Raw genomic sequence first — 21731 nt, forward strand, 5'->3', positions numbered from 1 at the left:
TCTTGAAGTTAATGGTGCACATTCTCAACATCTTTTGTAGTGAAATAGTTACTTTTCTGTATTACCTATATAGTTTAATTATTTTAAATGGAAATAAAAATGCGAAAACTTAGATTTTGAAAGGCTGCCAATTTGCTATGGGTAGTAATGACTTGATATTCTAGGACCATAAAGCATTCAGTGGGAGCTTTAAAATAATGTATCGCATAGCAGGGAGTTTTTTTCAATTTTATTTTTTAAAATGGCATCCCGCCGCCATTTTCGCAAAATGAGCTAGAGACCAAAAAGTAGTATTTAGGTTGCTAATTATGTGTGCCAAGTTTCAAATTTTTATATAAACGCACTCAAAAGATAAGAGGGGAGAAGACATTATAATGGGACACAATAAGAGCCGCACTGTATATTTCCTCTATAGCTTTACAGCTAGTACTGAATTTTCTAGTCACATATGATTTGTTCACACCATACATTTTATTTGTTTTCACCATACATCTTCTGTACGTAACCGGACTTAAACTGTAATATCATACTTTTTTTAATCTCTTTAATAGGTCGATTTTATCGCAGTAACATGTACTATTTTATGTTAACGCGAAAATTACGACTTCGTGTTTTTGATAGTTTGCCCTTCGCCTCTTCTTAAAACTGTATGACATGCATCATTTACATACAAAAATGTAAACTTATAGTTTTTTTAACAAGTATTTAAAAAAACGATTGAAGCACTATTTTTTCTATCTATTCTACAATAGAGCTCGACAGCTTTCAAGATGCATTAAATACAATTTGAAACGTTGAATAGAAACAAAAAAAATACATGATATAGAAAAAACTCATTTGTTGAAGTTACAGTTCGTTAAATATATATAAATTAAAATTCATCTTAACAAATTACATTGAACAAAACACGTTACAAACATTACTTTTCTTAATTAAAAAATTCATTGAGTGAGTAAAAAGCCTTAAGAACCAACGTATAATCTCATAACCTAAACGCTAGAATACTTGACCACAGTATAAGCATATTGTCGTCCGAAAGATAATTTCGCAACTGTCTTGAAAAGATAGAAAAGCATATTCTATACTTCTACTATTTTCAAAAGAAATCAAAATGCTTTGGTCATATATGCCATTTTTAGGCACGCACATAAAATACACTAGTTGAGTTTTTTCTTGTATTAAGTGTTGCCATATTATGTTCCACCCACTTTTCCCTATTTCAGACTAGGGCTTTGCAATCTACCTTAACAGTTGTATTGTTTATTTAAAGGATGAAATTTAAAAATCTGCATATAGTGCTGTAAAAATATTTGGACCCCTAATCGTGGGTAAGTCGTTATTCATAATATGTTCATGTAAGAATCTTATGTTCTACTGTTTCTTCGGTGGTAAATGTTAATATTTAAGTGAAACATTGATTTTCGTGAAAATTTCTTTAAATTGTTAATAACTAGGCAACGTCGCATCTTAGAGCAAAACAATTTTAGGGTTAAAGAGAGAGTCAAATGAGACTCCTATTTCAGAAAAAAAATATAGGTAGTTCCATTTAAAAAAAAGTTCAAAGTATGTACCACGCTTTTTTGGGACACCCTGTATCAACTAAACTAATTTTAAAAAGTGGTCCCTCTAACTCAATTACCATTCCCACTATTAAAGGTTTTTTCCGTTTTACGGTTTAGCCGCAATCGAGCACCGCGATATTATATGGACACCCTGTATAATGCATTTTCTGTATTTTTATTTTTCACAAAACTATGTTGATAAAGGGTAATTATTTTGTTACGATTTAAATAATTTAGAAGTAAATTCAGGAAGTCCTTTCAAATAATTTTTCAAATTGATATTGAAAGGCAATCGTGCGATAATTAATACATAACTCAGGATACTCCTTTTTGTTGAAATATAGCTATAATTTTTTAGCACTTTCATTTATTTGAAGAAAGCTCCAGATCCAAAGATAAATTGATTAACTAGAGTAGGGTTTTTTTTATTTCTTGATAACATCGCTTTTATAAAAAAAACCATATATGCCATATAGGCCTATTGTTTTTTTGTCTTCAGGGACATAAGCATACTATTAGTATATGCCTTCCCCTTGTACACTGCTATATTGATGCCATCTCCTTTTGTACAAAAAATGTATCAAGCTCACTAATTAGCAACATCCGTAAGATCATTTAAGATTACACCATCTTCATTTATTATAGTTATTATGTTTAATTTCTTTTTTAGATTTAGATGGCAGATTTCTATGCTTTTTTAAAAGATGCCAGGATGCGCGAAATTTGTTCGACGCATTTCCTACAACAGAGTCGTATTGAGATTTTTTGCCTTTTTTAAAATATAGATATAAGATTTTTTCCCTTTGGATAAATATCATTTAAAATTCTAAAGTTTCATACTTCATACTTTTTTATTTTCTAATGAAAAAATTAAGTTTGATACACATGAGCAGAAATACATATATGTACCACACTTGTTTTAGCTTCATTAGTAAAAAACGTATCAGTCAATCTAGAGGACTTCTTTATTAATCTTGTGAGAGTATTAATATTACTTGCATTTGAATTTACTAAAGAATAAAGATTATTTTTTTGGGAATTGCTGGGCAAAATATCAATATTGAAATCTTCCCCAGAACTACAATTTCTCTATTAGAAAAATTAACTTTAAAGCAAGTTCTAATCTATTTAAAAATTTATTAATATCAGTTTGTGGTGCACGGTATATTTTTTAATTTTGTTTTGTTTTTTTGTGTGGCCTCTTGGAAAAAGAATGGATGATATATTTCTAAGTAATGCTACGTCACCGCCTCACCTCCATTTACAAGATGCAAATTCCGCAGTATTTTCCATAGATTGTATTTTACTATATATATGTAAGAAAATCAAAATTTATATATGTAACTGCCTTTTTGAAGAAATCAAACACTCAATAACTTATAATACGTTTAATCTTCATCGTGTTTCATACAAGACTGCCTATCACTAAAAACATCACCCGATACCTACCATTAATAATATCGCTATTTCGAGCGTTTTTGCTTACAATTCCAAAAGGATTAAATGAAATATTTTACCTGACTCACCATGCTCTGGCTGTCCGTACTTGATAATTTAATAAAAAGCTTACACGGCCAATCCTGACACTAAATTCGTTCCCGAATTTTACATTTTAGCCCGTACTACAAAATACCATTTTAATCACATGATAATACAAAGAGCACGTCTTTGGCCTTTTGAGAAGACATCACTCATTATTGCAAAGAGCACATCATTTCAACGATTAAGTCCTAATGACCTTGTCGCAAAGAGCACGTCTTTCAACAAATACCTAGCAAGAAATACTAATACCAATCATTCGCCAAGGCAAAGAGCACGTCGTTTCAACACTCAAGGTCCCATCACCTTGATGCAAAGAGCAAGTCTTTCAACCAAACTTTTTTTTTTTTTCAATTGACCTTTACTATAACTTACAAATAACTAACTAATATTAAAGCTCACACGGATATCGTTTAGCAAATTACCAAATACTGAATAATAACTACAACGTAATCAACAACAGAACAACTATTCATATCTCTAAATATAACACACAACATTTTTATAATATCAACAAAAGAAAGTAAAAAAAAAGAAACATAAATAAACAATGATCTTAAATATTTTCTCTTCAAATTCACCTGGCCATACCCGCATCATTTCAGTAGAAACAGTTCTTTTGCGATTAGTGGCTAAATTTTTAATTTCTACCTAGTCATTAGGCAACAGCTGTAAGATTTCGAATGGACCTTCGTACCTAGATTCTAGTTTGGATAGGTGCGAATTTCCAGACGGATGGAAAACTATTACAACAAAATTAACAACTATTTCGACTCTAAACCGTAACGAAGAGAGCATTCGTAAGCGGTTTTACGATTATTAATTAAATTTCGATCAGTAGTTGTCATTGGTTTTAAACTTTCTGTTAAATTTTGAACATCCCTAGTATCCATAAGTTGCCCCGTTAACAAATAGAGTGGGGAAAATCTCGTGGTCTTTTGGACAGTAGTATTAAGGGTTAGTTGCAACTTAGGGAGAACGCTCGCCCATTCTGACTTATTGTTATTTACTTCTACGCGGAGCAGATCTAGAACTGTTGAGACGTATCGTTCTACCTGCCCATTTCCGCGGGGGGCGCTTTTAGCAATTAAATGTTGGGTAATGTTTAATTTTGAGAGTAACTCTTTTACTTGTTGGTCGGTAAAATTAGTTCCCCTATCGCTTATCAACCGTTTAGTGTTCCCGAATATGTTTAGATAAATTTCTAGGTTTTTACTAGTCTCAGGACCAGAAAGAGTTTTTAACGGGATTAAAAATAAATATTTTGTGATTGCATCTATTAAAAGAAGGACTTGTTTATAACCCTCTGGTGTTAAAGGGAATGGTCCCACACAATCGCAATGCACTGTGTGAAAAGGAATTGGATTTTTTTCAATAGGGTGTAATAGTCCTTGTTTTCGTCCAGTGTGTTTTTTACTTGCTATGCATTTAAGACAGTGGTCACAATATTTTTTGACGAATCGTGCCATTCGCGGGAACCAAAAATAGTGGTTTAGTTTTGCAAAAGTTTTATCCGGTCCAACGTGTGACTGTTCGTCTGTGGAATGTATTTGCCTTTGCGATACTCAATATTAAAGTCAAATGATTGCAAGTAGAGCCACCACCTCGCGACTCTGGGCAACAAATCTTTCTTTTTTTGAGTTAATTTTAGCGAGTTACAGTCGGTGATAAGTTTAAATCTGATTCCGTATAAGTCAACGCGGTAATGTTTCACTGCATAATAGACAGCAAGAGTCTCGAGCTCGTACGAGTGATAGTTACTTTCTTCTTTTGTAGCTCGTTTTGAAGAATAAGATATTACTTTTAGTTTATTATCTATTTTTTGAAAGAGTATTGCCCCAAATCCCCGGGAACTCGCGTCTGTATGAAGTTCCGTGTCTAAAGTCGTGTCAAAAATGGCTAAAAGAGGTCGTTGAGACAGAAAAGCACAAATGTAATTTTTTGCAATTTCTTGATCCGTTCCCCACACAAAATCCACTCCAAGGTTTGTGATACAAGCTGTGCGCGTTGAAAATTCAGGAATGTACTTCCGGAAGTACCCGGCAAGACCCATAAATTGGCGAACCTGTTTTACATTTTTTGGGTCGGGCGCATTAAATAATGCTTTTAATTTTCCTTCGTTAGGCCACAGCATAAAGAAACCAGCAGTCGCACTCCGCCCGAAAATGTAAGCGAACTAATAGCATCCTTAGTCATGCCGCAGCCATGTTCTCCGGATGCCGAGCTCACTGTTTATCGAACTGTGTTCATAGGTGTATCGCCTAGTTCAGCGACGTACTTAGTGACTATTTTGATAGCGTTTTTACAAAGCGTAGCGTTTTTTATAAAAACTTTTGTATTAAAAGAGGGGTATGTTAAAAATTATTAATGAAGCAAAATAATTGACTTTGCCAAAGTTTTTAATAGCTGCAAATTTGGCTGTATAGCTTAAATAACATAATTAAGCATCAATTAAAGTTGCAGCAATGTAATTTTTTTTTTGGATTTTTAAGGAAATTATTTATATTTCTGCCATTTTACCAGTGTTCCCATATTTAAAAGAGTTGCAAAATTGTATACTTTTACGTTAGTTGGTACTTAATAATATAACAAAAATTCGCAGATGTTAGAATTGTTTTGAATTGTTGCCAAATATTTGTCTTTATTTATATTTGTCTTTATTACCCCTAACATGATTAAATTTATTAGGTTCAGTGTAATCTCGAAAAAATTGGGGCACCTGAATTTTGTGCCATTTTTAAAATCTTATTTGATTTACTCAAATACAAATACAACTTTTTCGTATCTCGCTTATTTTTCGAGAAAAAAAAAGTCCACTTAATTGCATATCCCCGGATTACACAAGGAATTTGGGGAAAAGTTTCTTTTGGAATTTATTATTAACTAAGCAAGATACGAAAATAATTCAAGAGACAAAAAAGTTTTATTTGTATAATCCACAGAACATAATAAAAATTGCACAAAAGTCAGTGGCGTATATTTTAGTTGTTGTTAAATTTTAACACCCTGTATATTAAGAACGAAGAATTTCTGGACATATGTTCATATGAACTTTTTGTTTTAAAATTACTCAAAGAATGGTCTCTTAAATTTATGGTACATACCTAATTAACTTCCTGCACGTATTCTTCTATATCGTCGTTGTTAGATGTAGAAATGCGATGTTTATTTTTGTTTAAATATTTTGTTAATGTATAAACTTTATTAATATTAAAAAATAAATATTTGTACTATGTAGGTATTTTTATTTTACAAGATAATAATATCTAAAAAAAAGTCCGGCTCTAGCCAAGGCAAAAGCCGCGTGGACCGTAGCGAGTGTCAGCGGCATCCCTACTATAAGCAAATATGCCGCGCCTGCGTTAGTACACATGCACCGAACTCGCTTATTCAAGCCAATGTATTTTTATTGAAGTGCGACTGCTGGTTTCTTTATGCTGTGGTTAGGCCTTACACCATCTTCGGAAATTTCATGACCAAGATAGAGAATTTGTTTTTCGAAAAATTTACATTTAACAATATTTAAGCTAAACCCTGCCGGAGTAAGAGAGACTAGAACCCGATCGAGTTTTTCCAAACCTTCCTGAATGGCTTTTGATGGTATATTGACGTCATTCATATATACCAAGGTATCGGTATCTTTAAGCTTACCCAGAGCTTTACAAATCGCTCGTTGAAACACTGCAGGGGAGTTCGAAAGACCAAAGGGTGAACGCAAGTATTCAAAATGCCCATCAAGCGTGACAAAAGCTGTTTTATAAATAGAGTTTTCAACTATAGGGATTTGGTGATATCCTGCTGCTATGTCCAAAGTCGTAAAATACTTGCTTCCACCCAGCTGATCAATTTGGTTGTCTATACGGGGCAATGGAAACCGAAGAAACCGAGAAGAAACATCTGCTGCCATCTTTTTTGTGCACCAAAATAACTGGGCTGGCAAAAGGTGATGTGCTTTCGCGTATGATGTTGTTTTGCAAGAGGTCGTTAATAATATCTTTTACTTTTTCTCGTTCGGACAATGACATTCGGTAAGGGTTATAATGAATTATCTTATCGCTTTTTAATTTGATTTCCATTTCACGGGCTATTATTGCACTCACGGAATTATCAACAGTAATGAAATCAGTATATTTTAATAAAAGTTCGAACAATGTGTTGAAATCATGTCCTTTTAGTGATGTTTGAATTTTCTCGGGAGAAATTGCTACGTTCTGAATCATATTAGACTCTGTTTTATTTGAGTAATCCAGATAAATTCTAGACCCACATGAATCAGTGCAAATTTTTATTCCCTTGTGATAAGGGAATAAATCCTTACACAAAATTGCGTATAATTTCATAACCGAACTTTCAACAACATAAAAATTTATTTTAAATGCCGTCCCTTCCCTTTCAACTAGTAAACTACACCTTTGACAACTTGGAATTGAATTGCCTCCTATACCTGTTAATATCATAAAAGTTGGTTCCAAATGACAGTGCAATTTATGAGCAATTTTATCCGAAAGCAAACTACATTCTGCACCCGTATCGATTAAATAATTTACGGTCAAATTTTGTATTTTAAACTTTATGCAAAAATCATTATCTAAGTCTACACAGAAGTAGTTTATTTTGGAGAATTTAGACGAAGTCTCCGCCTTATTTTGATTTTTAAAGAAACATTTTTCAAAACTATGCCCAAATTTTTTACATATCTCACAAGGTTTTACAATACCGGGCAGATTATTTGAGCCACTCGCCTTATAAGCATTATCATAGTTAGATGGCTTACGCGATTTAAAACAATTTCGGCTGATATGACCAGGTTTTTTGCAGGAATAGCATATTTTTTCCTCATTATTATTTTTAAATGAATTCGGGCGTTTTAGCGCCCCTACTTGAAGCTGAGTGCTTGGTTTACAAATTTGATAATTACTAAGTAAGTTAAGTAAGGTGGAAATAGAATCAATTCTGCTATTAAAAGCAGCTGTTTTGATATGAGTGTCTGTTATATCACCAATAACTATTTCAACTATTTGACTATCACTTAAATTAAAATTTAAAGAATTTAACAAAGATATTTTTTTTCTAGCGTACTCACAATGTCCTGTGGCTTGGTCGCTTCTGTACATACTAGCCTTACGTAACCGCTCGCTGAGATTCCTCTTCACAGGATAGAGCTGACAAAGCTCGGCTCGGAAACTAGCCCAAATTTTTTTTGGTGGATGCCAGTTGTCATACCAATCCTTTGCGTCACTTTCAAGGGCTCCCGCGGCTCTGCAAAGCTGTTCAAAATCACTCCACTTAAACGTGGTGGCCAAAGTCTCTATATCATCACATCAACTAATCGCTTCCGCATCACTTTTTGACGGGTCAAAAGCTGGAATATTAATTGGCGCTGATGATGCTGGCACCACCGGCGCAGCTTGTTGAGGTTGTTGCTGAATTCCACGAAGAACAGCAGTTAAAACACTGGTTAATTCCTCCATTTTGATACAATTTAGCTCTAAAGTATCACTGCGAAATTAAAACGCACACCATATACGATCAAAGCAATAAATTGCTTACACGCGCACACCCGAAATAGGTCAGGTTGCACTATATTTCTTCTGTGGTTCTTTTAGTGAGTGAATCCCACTTCTGATGTAAGAAATTACTGCCTTTTTGAAAAAATCAAACACTCAATAACTTATAATACGTTTAATCTTCAACGTGTTTCATACAAGGCTGCCTATCACTAAAAACATCACCCGATACCTATTTCGAGCGTTTTTGCTTACAATTCCAAAATTCCAACAGGATTAAATGAAATATTTCACCTGACTCACCATGCTCTGGCGGTCCGAACTTGATAATTTAATAAAAAGCTCACATATATTTAACATCTTCACTAATTGTGGCTTTAGTAAATATACATACATCTCCACCATGATACAAAAAGACGCCTTTAACACATACGAATTTAAATTAATGAAGTGCATCTCTTGACTATTCAAGCAATATATATATATATTCAATAATAAAATGGAAGTCAGGATTTTCTTTTTTGAGACTATCCTTCCAGTTCATCTATTTTTTTATCAGTATTTGACCAATTTACTCACAACACCCACATCTAATGTTTCCTATCTTTAGCCATGCGAACCGCCTCGGCTTATAAATAAGCATAATAAATATGGATCAAATAATTAAAACCTTATTATCATCTAAGTATTATATAATAGATTGATTCTACGAAAAAATCACTTAAAAATATACAATTTTAAAGACGCAGTAATAGAGAAATGAACATTGATATTTAAATTAACTATTTTTCTTGTTTTTAGATAAATAAGCATTTACGTATCATAAAGAATTGTAATAAAATCATGTTTTTCGTATGTACTGAAACATAACTAACGTATAAAAATATAATTTTCATATAATTCAAGCAGCAATTGAATAATTAATTGCGATAGAGACGATGAAAACGTCAATTTTTTTTCTATTTTTAGGCATAATAATCAATGCTATACTCCAAATGATACCTCGCATATGTAATTAATCAATTTATTTAACATGTACAATTTACATATAATTATTATGAGAGTTTAAAGATTTTAATAATTAAACCGTTCGCATCGTACCATTCTTGGAAAAAAACTGAATGTCAAAGTAACCAACTTGATAATAAAAAAAAGCGGTTTTACATGGTGGATTGCATTCTGTACCCTTATAGTTCAAGGCCTGGCAATATGTTATTAATATTGAAAACTGGTTCTCTACCATTTTAGATGCTGAGCTGTTATTTTTGCATGCTAATGGAGTTTTTAACCGAAAAACAACCATGAGCAATGGAATCTTTTATTGGTTCTAGAATGACGTTATGTATGCTTGTTTTAAAAAATGGGGACATAATTGATGCACTTATATTAAACTATTATTATATTGTATACTATCTCTCTTTTATTAATTCTCTATACAGCATAAATAGTACACGTACATAAAATTTAATCATTGATGATTTTAAAATTAAAGATTCCTTTAATAAAATTCTCTATTCTGAAGTTTGAACTCCATTGTTGTGAATTATTACCGGTTTAAATAATACATTAAAAAAATAGATATTGATTCATTATCCTTAATTAAAAATATATCGAGGCCTTTACCTTTTAATAGGTCTTTGTCACGATATATTTTATTATAATGTGAGTTGTTTATAGGTTTTATTGTAATAAGAGATGATGTTATATTTATGCTTATTGTACATTTTCATCACCAGCCACAAAAGTACGCACTCCTTGGGATGTGCCCCTAGGGATTTTTGAAGTGATATATTGATTTGGCATTGGTATAAAGCAGGAAATTTTTGTTATAGGATATTGTCTTACATTTTGCTAAATAAAGAACTGCTAAATATTTCTAATCCTTTCTCTGTCTTTTAAATCCCAAAACCTCCGAGAATGTACCTTAGGAAATCAACAATGATTAGACGGTTTTTTTCTATGATCCAGTTCCAGTAATCCCTTGGAAAAATCAGTTGCTGTTTTTCATTTCAGAACTCATTATGTATCAACACTAAGTTGTAATGGCCTTAGAATATCGAATAAAAACGTTTGATGTACATTGATTTATTTATTACCAGGCAAATTACCAGGTAACATTAACTTAATATAAATATTAATAAACATACAAGTTAATAATAATACAGAAATTCATCTAACGTAAACAAAGGAACCTAAAATAGATTCTTTTTAGTTGCCTACTGAAAAAAACTGGCTAGCCCATAAAGAAGTCCAAATTGGTTTACTGATTAGCAAGATTAGCACATCTTGTCAAAAATTAGTTTTGTCCATAGTAAGTTCAATGTAAGGCAACTAAAGGATGGCTTTAATCTGGTTTGTCTAAATAATGTACCAATGTTAAATAAAAGAGAAAGACAGTAAACAATATTGTTAAGCAGTTTATGATATAGTTTAAGATCATATACCTTTCTGCGATTTAACAGGGAATCAAGTTCTTGCTGAAGATCATCATTGCCAAAATCATAAAGCCTATCGGACTTAAATGCTATCAATCTAAGAAATTTTCTTTGCACTCTTTCAAGGGCAGACACATGGACATTATAATACGGAAATCAGACTGCTGAGGCACACTCCACATGAGGTGAGACAAGAGCACAATAAAGGGCTTTATAGGATTGAGGATCGTAACAATCATGATTTGTAAAACATCATGTGATAAATTCAAGAATGTGATATCATTTAGATACTATCGAGTTATATGTAACAAGGTTTTCTGTGTATTTCTGTAAAATAGTATAGTCTTGTTATGAGTATTAAAAACGGGTACTACGCACAAGACTTACGTTTCGAAAACATTTCAATGAATTATAATGTACAATGAATTTATATATTATAAATTTTGAAAATACAAACTATATAAAACTGTAGTGTGTACTAATTCCAGATTATAATTAACACTAAATTCTCTAATAAAAAATCGGTTAAAATTGTTAAATATTTGTAACGGTGGTAAGAACCTGGATGATTTATTAATGTTTTAGTCACAGCTTAAGGTAGTTGTTGATGGGAAATTTTTAAATGAGCATCAAATATTATGGATGTACAACAAAATGCGGTAACTATTTTAACTAACATGGCAACTTTTATATTTCTGTATATCAAATAAATTTATCGGTGAACAAACTTAAGGCATCATTATATTTTTAATCTGCCAACAAAAGCAGGCACCAAAAAATACACAAAGCTTAAAAAAAATCTAAATGAGCTTCTAATTTTCAAAACCAATTTACCAAAATACCAACTAAACTTCAAAAACTTCAAATGAGCATCTAATTTTTTAATTCATTTCAACTAAAATATTATATAATCATCAATTTTTTTTTCTTAAAAGTTTTTATTTTGCATTCGGCAACAGCTTTCGTTAATGAATTACAAAAAAATCCGGCAACGTGCGTTTATACTGGAGCGACAGTTAACTGCGTTTGGGATTTCCATATACGTTTATTGGTTATGGTGTATATAATATTTCAGTAGTATAAACAGTTGTTTTATGCACTGTTTTATTCGTTTTAAACATTAAATAATCATGGAACTCGATACTGTTTTACCTGGGAATAGTTCTGATGACAATATTCAAATGGAGAATGAAATAGAAATTCCTTCATTTCGTTCGGACAGTGATTCGGAGATTGAAGAATTAGAAACAAAAAAAAGCATGGCGAGAGTAAGCAGTGGCTCTTTGTAAGAAAATTTGCATGTGTTAAAGAAGCGGAGGAAGTTGTTCGTGCAGAAAATACTTGGTCTATTTTAATAACACATATGACTGAAGAAGGAAAGAAAAGGTTTATCGTTGTAACAAAGTAAAATGTCGTGGCCCTCAGTGTGCGGCACAAATTTATTTACTGTTTGAAGCTACATCAAATGCTGTTTTGCTCTATCGTGTAGAGGCTGCCCGTAACCACGAGTCGATTGGAATTCGTTCTGATTACGGAATAAGTCAGGAAGTTAAGACAGAAATAAACAAACTATTTGTTTTACATTTGAAGCCTAAAGCTATTTTAAAAAGTCTTAGTAAGATGGAGGGAGTAAAATTACCATCAATGAAACAATTAAACAATTATCTATCAAGTCGTAGACGTGTTAAATACGGTTCCTCAACTATAAGTCTAGGCGAACTGGAGCGATGGATATTAAATCATACAGCAGTTCCCGAGGACATACAAGTGTTTGTACTTTCTTATTATATATTCGAGGATGAACCAATGTCCTTTCGCTTTGCATTGTCTACAAAACATTTACTGAGGTTAGCAGAACGTCATGCAAATATTATTCATGCTGATGCGACATACAAGTTGATTTGGCAAGGGTTCCCGGTATTAGTTGTAGGAACTACAGATAAACATAGAAAATTTCATCCGATATGTCTAGGAGTTTCGACAAACTAGCGTCAGGAAGATTTTATCATGCTATTTAATAGTTTAAAAGAACAGGTTTTGTCTGTATATGGACATTCTCTACAACGGTCGGTATTAGTTTGTGATGCCGCAAAGAGCATCCAAAATGCTTTTACAGAAGTCAGCAAAAATAAAAATGCAAACCAGGGTTGAACAAACTTGCTCAGACAAAAACGCCCGAAAGAATATATTACAAGACATTGATGCTTTATAGTCCGTTACTTCTCCTGAACATTTTACTAGCGCATCACAGCTTTTTATGAGGAAATGGAAAACCCAAACTAATTGTATTAAATACTTCAAAGAAGAGTGGTTAACTCAAAATCGCAATTGGTACCTAGGTGCTGCCCCAGGATCACCAGCCACAAACAACGCACTGAAATCATTTAATAAAACCATAAAAGATAGCAATACATTACGCGAAAGATTTCCTTTATCTCGTTTTCTGGTTATCGCATCGGAGATGGTTAACGAATGGTCCTGCAAAACTACAGAGGAGTCTTTTTCAATTACTCCGCTTATTAAACTTCCTGATTGGACAAAAGCATATCAATGGGCAAAATTAGACAAAAAAATAAAGGTGTTAGATGCTGACACGAAGAACAATGTCTATATAGTACTAGGAGGTCAAGTATTGGATGTTCAGGCTGAAAAACCTTGGGAAACTTTTGATGAATTCAAAGATTTTTTTTTCCACTTGGAGAGTAACAATTCCCAAAGAAAAAGATGATTGCATGAATGGTAGCTGCAATTGTCCACAGTTTTTTAAGATGTATATGTGCAAACATCTTCTGGGCCTAGCAATTAGATTAAAATATACAGTTCCGCCTGTAGAGGCAAAACATATCCATATTGGACAAGAAAGAAAGCGTGGACGTCCACCAAAATCCAAACCTGCTTTGGTAATTCAGTGATGTTTTTAATTTATTGAAGTCTTATTAATAATTTGTTTAATGTTCACTCTTTTTTGTTTTGTGGTTCAAATACTGTTTTAAAAATGGAATTTTTTGTTCTTTTTGTTTTATAAATAGAAGACAATAAAGTATATTTGTGATGCCTATTTTTGTTTTATTTTATGCTCACTAGCTTTTGTCATATTATAAAGTATGAAGTTCAAACAGTATTTAGATGCTTTATTATTTAAATAGCTATCCAGATTAGTATAAAACAGTTGACAATATTAACTTTATTAGATGCTAAAGATTAGATGCTCAATAAGTATTTTTGTTGCTCCACCCAGTTTTTAAACGTGCTAAAAAGTATAAAAACTGATGTTCGATTAAATACTACCCGTTTTTGATGTTATAGTTATGAGAGAAATTATTCAGATATTTTGAACTTTTCGGCATATAATAACGGCAATATTAACAAAAATGACAGTGTCCTCGTATATATCAATCAGTCAAAGGTTCTTATACCAATACGACATAAAAAATATGTCTAATATAAAAAGGCAGGTTTGTATTAACAAAAATGTGAAAAAAGAAAAACGAAGTATATCAAAACTTTAAAATGTTGTTAAATAATTTGATTATTTAATAAAATTACAGTAGATTTAAAAGAAGTTTTTTAAAATCCATTGCTAACTTAAAGAAGCAATATCTATTTTGAAATGTTACTAAACATTTAAAAACACAGTAAACGTCTATGGGAATCGGTCAATAAATTTTATAATGAGTATTGAATTTCATAAAATTAAATTTAAGGATAGTTTCTTTTCAAATAAAACAGAAATAACCAATTTATTTAATAAACCTTATTGCACATTACAGGAAAAATATGCTCAAAGAATATAAAGAACTCAAAATTGTATTGATAGTCACCCCAATTGACAAATAAAGAATTAAACAAAACTTATAAGAAGCTTAAAGGCAAAAATATCTTGGAATTGATAACATTCGTACCGAAATTTAAAAAAATGATAGTCACCGAAATTGCATACTGCTTAAGTTTTTTAATAATTAATGATATGTACATCATAAAAATCTTTAAATATATTTTTTAAAGAAGACTCATGCAGTTTATAAAAAATACAAACTTATGTCTGACAATCAATATGGATTCATGGAGGGCAGGTCGACATAGAATACCACTGCTGGAATTACATCACAAAGATACAAAAATCTTGATAACAGTAGCCCGACATTGTGTATCTTTATCGACTTAGCTAAAGCGTCCGATGCAGTTTCATGTAATGGATGTAACGGTGTAATGGATATAATCCTAAATGATTTTAAAGGTTGTTATAGTCTTAACAGTTATAAGAAAAAATTGTCAGAGTGGTCGTTAAGGGTTTTACAAAAGTAACAGCTTTATGAATCAAAGGCATAGTAGATATTGAGCCATATGGACAGTGAAACGAAATAGAGAGATCAGCAAAAAAAATAAGATAGCAAAACACATGAAAAACAATATACAATTACTTTTTTCGGCAGTTTATTTTGTACATTTTCATTAAATACTATTTTTTGTAGTTGATATTTGTCTATTATTAATATTATTATTATTATTATTTCGAGTACTAATAGTATCAATGATAGTATCAATGGTCGCCATAGATCACGAATCTGTGACAGAAAAATTAAAGCAATTTTATTAATCTGATAAGAGAAATTTATAACGTTTCTTCCAATACCAAACACAATCCAATGACATTTTACAACTTTAGCTCTATGCTATTTACCCCACAGCACATCACAAAACTATTCCGGTTAAACTGCAAAATAATAAAGGGTTGATATTTTGGCAGCCTTTATGAATTTCAAATAAATTAAATAGCAGGGACCCCAAACGTGACCCTTGAGAAATACCGGACTTTACCTCAACTATCGTAGATGTACGAGGTCTGGCTATTAAATAACGAGACTGCGTCCCTAGAGGGCGCCCTAGACGGCTGGGGAAAAAAACGAGTAGTGCGTTGGGTATCTAGATATCTTGTCTATGCACGTACCAAAACACGTTTTCGTCACTATTATAGTATTCGTGCAGTAGCGGTTTGAAACGAACGTGTTTTTTTTCTCGTGCCGAAAACCATGTGTGACGAAAAACAAGAGCAACGCATCAATCTTAAATTTCTCGTTAAATTGAAAAAAACTCCGACTAAGTGCTATAAATTGTTGCAAGAGGCCTATGGGGAAAATTCTCTCGTCTCGTGTTTTTGAATGACCAAAATCAACCAAATTGTGCGTGCAGATCGTCGAATGAGCACCCGGATGATTGCCGAGGCTGTAAACGCCGATAAAGAAACGGTTAGAAAAATTTTACACGGGAAATTACACATGACAAAAGTCTGTGCGAAGTTGGTGCCAAAAAACCTGACTCCTGACCAAAAGCTCTTGCGTCAACAGGTCTGCTCAGATTGCCTTGAAAGGTTAGAAAAAGATCCCGGACTGATAAAAAACATTATTACTTGCGAAACGTGGATTTTTCAATACGATGTTGAAACCAAGCGGCAATCAATGCATTGGAAGACGCCTGAATCGCCCAGAATAAAAAAAGCAAGGATGTCCAAATCAAAATTCAAGGCAATCTTGATCGTTTTTTTGACATTAACGGTATCGTGATGACTGAATGGGTTCCAGAGGGTCAGACTGTCAACCAGACTTACTATTTGTCAGTTTTGGCAACACTGCGAGAACGAGTTCGTAAGAAACGGCCCGAGTTGTAGAAAAACAACTCGTGGATTTTGCACCAGGACAAGGCAACTGCCCATAACGCCCTATCTGTGAAGCAGTATTTGGCCGGTAAGCGCACTCCAGTGCTCGAACACGCGCCGTATTCGCCAGATTTGGCCCCGTGCGACTATTTTTTGTTTCCGAAGATAAAATCTGCTTTGAAAGGGACCCGATTTGAGTCGATGGAAGCGGTAAAGTAAAAAACGGCAGAGCTCCTAAAGGCCCTCACCAAAGAAGACTTCCAGCACTGCTTCGATCAATGGAAAAAACGTCTGGAAAGATGTGTGGTGAGGGGAGGGAAGTATATTGAAGGGGAGCATTAGAATGTATAATAATTTTTATAATAAAACCATTTTTAGTAACCAGTCTCGTTATTTAATAGCCAGACCTCGTATAACCTTGGACGCGAACCAACTTGGTTCAGCAAGTAATTATTCGACTACTATAACAACGATCCTTGGTTTCCAAAGCGATCAAGATTAAAAATTGGAGCCTTATGGTTAAAAGGCCTTGGAAGAGTCGGTATATGTGGAATGAACCTGATTTTCACTCACAGTGCTTGTAACTCAGGAGGTTTAGCTCGGCAGATTATTGCATAAAAGTTCTTTTAAGGTTTCTATGACTCGGATATAGATGCCGATTTTTCTGAGATGTTCGAACTATTTACACATTAAAAATAAATAAGAAAATTTCCAAAAATGTATATTTTTTTAAAATATAATTAAAGCGATCCTGACATTTACTGACCCACTATCTGAAAACTTGAAAGATTTCAAGAATCCTGGAATGAAAATAACAGTAGTTATTAATTAGAGATGCCTTAATCGCATTCATTTGCACATCAATAATGAACCATTTTCAAAACATGAATAGGAATCTTGGTATATAAGTTAATGGAGGGCATTTTAAACAGTTGTTATAGTAGCGTTATTTGTATGTTTCTTTGTTTATTATTGTTTTTGGTATATTTTTTTGAAAATAAAATATACTAAAAATAAATAAATATAATTTACTTTGGTTATGATATAAGAATTAATAGAAAAATCGTAATATTTTTTTAAATTTAATAACTCATTAAATCTAATTTTACATAAATATTTATAATCTTAGGTATTAAACTTGTTTTATTTGGGATTGCATTGCTAACAATGTAGTAAATTTAAGTCATTCGCATATTACGAAAACCTAAAAATGCGATTATTTCGAAAATGGTTGCTCCTAGCGACTTTAATAAAATATACATTTTTTATATAATATTAAAGAAGGAAATTATTTTGTTACTTTTCAAACCAATATACGGAGCTGTAAGAAAGTTAGTAGATGTAAAAAAGTAAAAACTAACTAACTAATTATACTTTTTAAGAAATTTTCTCTCCATGTAACACAAAAGTTGCAAAAAGGTTATTTAATGCTTAAATCCCTTTATTTTTAAAGATATCTGTTGAATATAGAAACAAGAAATCTGGTTTGCCTAAATAATTTACCGATGTTAGATAAGAGAGAAAAACAGTTAACAATATTGTTAAGCAGTTTATGATATAGTTTAAGTTCATATACCTTTCTGCGATTTAACAGGGAATCAAAACGAAGTTCTTACTGAAGATGATAATTGCTAAAATCATAAAGCCTATCGAACTTAAATGCTATCAATCTAAGAAATTTTCTTGGCATTCTTTCAATTGCAGACACATGGACATTATAATATAGAGATCAGACTGCTAAGGCACACTCCACATGTGGTGTGACAAGAGCACAATAAAGGGCTTTATAGGCTTGCGGATCGCGAAAATCATAATTTGGAAAACATCTTGTGATAAATTCAAGAATGTGATATCATTTAGATACTATCGAGTTATATGTAACAAGGTTTTCTGTGTATTTCTGTAAAATAGTATAGTCTTGTTAAGTGTATTAAAAATGGGTACTACGCACAAGACTTAAGTAAGTTTCGAAAACATTTTAATGAATTATAATGAACAATGAATTTATATATTATAGGTTTTGAAATTACAAACTATAAGACTGTAGTGTGTACTAATTGTTCAGATTATAATTAACACTAAATTCTCTAATAAAAAATCGGTTAAAATTGTTAAATATTTGTAACGGTGTTAAAAATCTGGATGATCTATTATTTTTTTAGTCACAGCTTAGGGTAGTTTTTGATGTTATAGTAATGAGAGAAACTATTCAGATATTTTCAACTTTTAAAAATATACTAACAATATAAACAAAAATGTCGGTGTCCTCGTATATATCAGTCAAAAGTTCTTATACCAATACGACATAAAAAAATATGTCCAATATAAAAAAGCAGGGTTGTATTAACAAAAATGTGATAAACTATTAAAAGGAAAAACGAAGTGTAGCAAAACCTTAAAATGTTGCTAAATAATTTAATTCTTTAATAAAATTATAGTAGATGTAAAACAAGTTTTGTAAAATCCGTTGCTGACTTAAAGAACCAATATCTATTTTGAAAGGTTACTAAATAATTAAGAACACATTAAACGTCTATGGGAATCGGTCAATAAATTTTATAATAAATATTAAATTTAATAAAATTTAATTTAAGGATACTTTCTTTTGAAATAAAATAGAAATAACCAATTTATTTAATAAACATTATTGCACATTGCAGGAAAAATACGCGCAAAAAATAAAAAGAACTCAAAATTGTATTGAAAGTCGCCCCAAACGACAAATAATATATTCCTTATATTCTTTTTTAAACATAAAATAATAAATATTATAACAAGCTTAAAGACAAAAATATCCTGGAGTTGATAGCATACATACCGAAATTTTAAAAATGATAGTCACGGAAATTGCATACTCCTTAAGTTTTTTAATAATTAAATATATAAACATCATAAAAATATTTATATAGGTTTTTTAAAGATGAATCGTGAAGTTTCTAAAAAATACAAACTTATATCTGACAATCAATATGAATTCATGGAAGGCAGGTCGATGTAGAACGCCGGATTTATATCACAAAGACACAAAAATTTTGATGAAAGTAGCCCAGCATTGTGTATCTTTCTCGACATAGCTAAAGCGTCCGATACAGTTTCATGTAATGGATATAATGGTGTAATGGATATAAGGCAGCTTTTGCGTTGCAGAAAGATTTTAAGATCCTTTAAAAAATACTTTTGGTTTTTTCGGCAGTTTTTTTTTGTACATTTGTTTTATTTGTAAAGTTTCTTCTAGTACGAAACACATTCTAATGACTTTTTGAGATATTTAGCTCCATGCCATTTACGCCACACCACTAGAGAAGACTATTCAGGTCAAACTGCAAAATAATAAAAAGTTGATATTTTGGCAGGATTTATGAATTACAAATAAATTAAAGAGCAGGGACGCCAAACATGACCCCTGAGAAACACCAGGCTTTACCTCTAATATAATTTACTAAATATAATTAAGGTGATCCTGAAATTCATTGACCCTCTATCTGAAAATATGGCAGATTCCAAGAATTTTGGAATTTTCTATAACAGTAGTTATTTTAATACCTTAATATTTATTTGGGTGTTTGTTGGCTACACCATTCCAAGTACTCACATAATATGGCCAATATCTTAAACACGTTTCAAAACATCCTATAGCGCTTCCTCAATTATTTGCATATCAATATTGAACCCATTTCATTTCCAAACATGAGGAGGAATACTTGGTGTGTACATGAATATTAGGTTACAATTTTCTTTCCATGTAACTTTTTTGTTAATGACTAAATACCTATATTCCCCAAAGGTATAAGTTGAATATAGAAACAAGAAAGATGTTCTGCGATTCTTTGATTTTTTCACATCTGAATTTCTGTAATACTGTTTATGGCCCTTGTCTTAATCATACGGACAAGACGCGTATGCAAAAATTTCAAAATGCATGTGTGAGATACATATTTGCAATACGACGCCCACATGTGGTATCACATAAATTAGGACTTGCACTGGCTGAATATGTCTCAAAGAAGAGAGTTCAATTACACAGTGTTTCTCTATAGAGTCTTACAAAATAAATGTTCCCCCTACCTAATAAACAGAGTTGAGTGCAGGGCTATTACTTACGGAATTAATATGAGACATCGAAATCCTCTGAACATCCCACGGTATGGCCAAAGTTTACTGAATAAAATTTTATTTTATTCAGTTAGCTTTGGTATGGCAAAGAAAATTTTCAACGCAGCTTTTCCTATAATATCGCAACATGTGTGAATAGACATATACGGAACCTCTCGCTAACTATAAATGCTTTTTAAAATCATACAAGGAAAACGCTTATAACTGCTTTGTCTTAAGACTGAAGTGTTAAGCCCATGCAACTTTATATTTTTTTATACCTATTCCTTATAGTGAATGAAATATTAAGTAGCAAGAGTTAGGTTTAGTTGTTACTATACACATTTTATTATCCGTGTCTTAACTTGGGTTGCATCCTAGATTTACATATTTGGGTTCATTTATACCCTATAAGGTTAAGGGTAAGGTGTTTCCTGTAGGTTAGTATTATATTTACCAGGATGCAACAGCTCTTAACTTTTTGTTTAGAAGCTGAAAGTTGCCCTTGAATCCATGTGCATATTTTCGCTGACAGTTATATTGAAATTTTCGTTAGAATTAATAAACATTTTTATTATTATTATTTTTATTTTTTGATGTTCTAATATGGTTAAATTGGTAAAAAAATAGAATTTAAAAAAATGAGGTTAAGATAAAAACATAAATAAATGTTTTTAAACATGAGCATAGGCATTAGCAAAAATACTCGGACGCACCAAACCAACGTTAACACGTTGGTTCCACGTTTTTTGGAAAAGTTTTTAAAGGCCTGATGGTGCTCTGGCCAGAGCGAAACACGTGTATCCCTGTATTATGTGTTAAATTTATGTTTCTTTTGGGGTCTATGTTTTCTTTGTTTTTTAATAATTTTGTGTGTTGGTCTCCTTGTGAAGAATGAATGAAATTTTTTTATAAAAAAGAACTTCTTAAGTAGTACTTTTAC

The 21731-nt window shown here is 31.9% G+C and overlaps 1 protein-coding gene across 2 annotated transcripts in view; it reads right to left on the reverse strand.

The window, feature by feature from the left end:
• LOC126738060 (synaptotagmin-15-like) overlaps positions 1-21731 on the reverse strand; it is a 196081-nt gene that overhangs the window by 10397 nt on the left and 163953 nt on the right. The window lies entirely within an intron of this gene.

The sequence above is a fragment of the Anthonomus grandis genome, chromosome 6 (genome assembly GCF_022605725.1).
Source record: "Anthonomus grandis grandis chromosome 6, icAntGran1.3, whole genome shotgun sequence".
NCBI lineage: Eukaryota > Metazoa > Arthropoda > Insecta > Coleoptera > Curculionidae > Anthonomus > Anthonomus grandis.